Below are 3,281 nucleotides of genomic sequence, written 5' to 3'. Positions count from 1 at the left end.
TTTTTTTTTTTGTCATTGTCAGAAGTAGAAAATTCAATTTCTTAAAAAAGTTTTCTTTTTACAAATGTAATAAATCGAGCGTCGTTCATCGACGATTTACGTGCACGCGTCAAACCAAATGAACGGAGCAACGAATACTTACCTTTTTTGCAAATTTGTAGAGAAGTAGTACACAAGATGATCCATCACAAACAGAGAATAATTAGAGTTATACAGATGTTGAGTATGCGAAGAATGGAAACATAATTTCTATTCAGAGTAATATTCAAAATTTCATTTCCGTTTCCGTTTGAAAGTCATAAGTTTGCAAAAATTTAACAAAAATTTAGCACATTGGGATGTAATTTCTAAAAATATCGAATATCGGTCTGAAACTTTACACAAGTACTCTGTCATTTCGATAAGTCGTCAGATTGGACAGTGAACAAATTTTTCACCGCGCCTTGTATAGATTTCTGATGGATCATATTGATCGTTGGGGCGTAGGTGTTCGTTGCGTTGTATTCCGTGCCAATTACCAAAGACGTCTCTTTAATTAATCGATGTACTTACGCACCGTGTTAGCAACTAACTCTTTCTCTCCCACACGCATGCACGTTCAGCCGATATGCATAAATATTATAACGATTAATTAATTAATTTTCCGCGTGAAAGTTACACGGTCTCTCAAGTTTTTTTTTTTTTTTTTTTTTTTTTTTTTTTACACTTCGTCGTTCGTCAGATTCTCCCCAGCACTTATGTTTCTATTTCGTTGTTAAACAAAGCATGTGAAAGAGAAAAGTCAAGAAAAATACGTTGATTACCATCATTAGTACGAGTATGATAATTATTAATATTGCTATACAACACTTTATCAATTATTACCGTTATCCTCATTATCATTACAATTATTATTATTATTATTATTATTATTATCATTATTATTATTATTATTACTGATAGGATCATTTAGAATTTACCTCTGTCGCTCTGTTGATAGATCATTGATGTTATTATTATGACGTAATTATTACTATAGAAATAATTCTTGGTGGTATCGTTATTGTAAAACTTTATTCTTATCATTACTATTACGATTATTATTTTTATATGTTATTACTATTATTTATAGGAATGGTGTTTACAATTATCATTATTATTACTATTACTATTATTATTATTCGTAGAATCTTTGTTTGTTAGAAGATCATTGTGACATTAAGCAGGTCGTTTCGATCGCGGTGCAATAAAAAACATTTTTGTATCGATTTTTACAAAAGCTTCTCAAGAGAGAGAGAGAGAGAGAGAGAGAGAGAGAGAGAGAGAGAATGAAACGAACGAAGGATCACTCATGAAACATGTACTTAATGAGTCGTACATATTTTTTTTTTTTTTTTTTTTTTTTGTTTCGTAGAAATCTATATTTATTTTTGAATGTTGAATTTTTTTTTTGTATATTCTCTGTGATCTGTTTTCTCAAATGAATTTCACATATTGTTCAATTGAACATTGTACCATAAATATGTAAATTTATACGAGCCGCTCAGAAATCAAGCTGATTCACTTTCTATATAATATTATTCCTAACTTTAACGTTGCGATATACGATTAGCGTGTAAAACCGATTTTAAAGGCCAAATGATTACCTCGAGGAAGTCGAGGAGTTTGATTATGGCATGGCTCTTGTATAAATTCCAAATGATGTTGAGTGACCTGGCTTCGTTTTGCATCATTGTCACTGCCTGATTGCTGTCAGTAGCATTGCAATTGGCTAATTATTGTTAGATTTATTACGTATTATCTTTCTTTTTTTTTTCTTCGTTTTAAATAGCAGATCCGTAACAATTGTTACTGCAATGTTAACAGATTATATAGTATTTTATTTTGCTGTTTTTTCCACCGTGCAACATGTTCTCTTTTTTTCTTTTTTTTTTTCGCTCTGTTGTAACTATTAATATTATTATTTTTATTTTGTAATTTAGAGTTTGTGCGTCTAACCGCGTTCGTTTTCCTTGGTGCTCTCGTGTCTTCTATGATTCTCTCAAAAATGCAACACGCTAGCACGTGTTACCAACAAACCCGAATGACGATCATTCAAAACTGGCGAGAGAATACGATCCGGTATTAAAAATTAAATTAATCTTGAGAATTAATTTGAATATTAACAATTTGATTGTTGTCCATAAAAATAATCATAATTTCAACAGAAGTCAATCAATTAATTAAATCAATTTAAATAGAAATTCACTTGAAAGTTAATCTCGCGAGAGAGAAGTAAGACGAAGAATCCTCTCGTGCCAAAATATCACAATATTATGTAGCAACAGAAAATGGATGATCGTCGTTCGAGATCTACGAGATCACCTCGAGTATGATTTCACAGGGAGAATCGAGAAAGTTTGATCAACCGTTTGAAGTGTAACCAAAAAAATAAAAAAAAAAAAAAAAGAAAGAAAGAAAGAAATACCAGGACGAAAACGATCGTGAATAAAATCAAAGAGGAACCAAATTTTTCCGCCAAAACCGCAGACTAATACATAGTAAAGCCCTTCTTTTTTTTTATCCTTGCGCACTATGGAGTCTCAACACGCGCGTGTATCATGTGTACGTGTGTGTGTGCGTGTAATGCAGACAATCTATATATATATATATGTACATATATGTATGTATGTATGTATATATATGTGCACACGTATATCACGTCTGGGCATTACGTGTGTTTCTTTTATGTATGTGCGTATAGAGATACATGTACAAATAATCAATGTATATTTTACGTGCGCTATAGTCGTTCTTATTGAACGTAATCATCCGCGTCACCCATCGTTATGTTTGAAATGCAGAAAACAAATTCTACGTATTTTTTTTTTTTTCCTTTGTTTTCCGTTCAATTTTTGTTTCTATATTTATATTTATATATTATATATATATGTATGTATAATATATATATATATATATATATATATATATATATATATATATATATATATATATATATATATATATATATTATATACTTGTTCTTTCTCTGTTTTCTTTTTCTTTCGCTGTTTTTTCTTATTGTTAACGTACCAATGATGTTTTCCGACTATATCATGTTCGATCGACGAAACAAAGGAAAAAGCAAACATCGTCGGTCTCGAGTACGTTCTCTTCTTTTTTTTTTTTCTTTTTTTCTTTTGCCGTTTATCCTTCTCTTGGGAGATTAGCATGTGGCATATGTTGGAGTAACAATACATTGTATTTATTTTGTTGGTTTAATTTCGTTTCTTTGCTTTTACTGCCGTCCATTACACCCCAAG

This window comes from Frieseomelitta varia, unplaced genomic scaffold (assembly GCF_011392965.1).
Source record: "Frieseomelitta varia isolate USP_RPSP 00005682 unplaced genomic scaffold, Fvar_1.2 scaffold_556, whole genome shotgun sequence".
NCBI lineage: Eukaryota > Metazoa > Arthropoda > Insecta > Hymenoptera > Apidae > Frieseomelitta > Frieseomelitta varia.
This window is presented reverse-complemented; position numbering follows the sequence as displayed.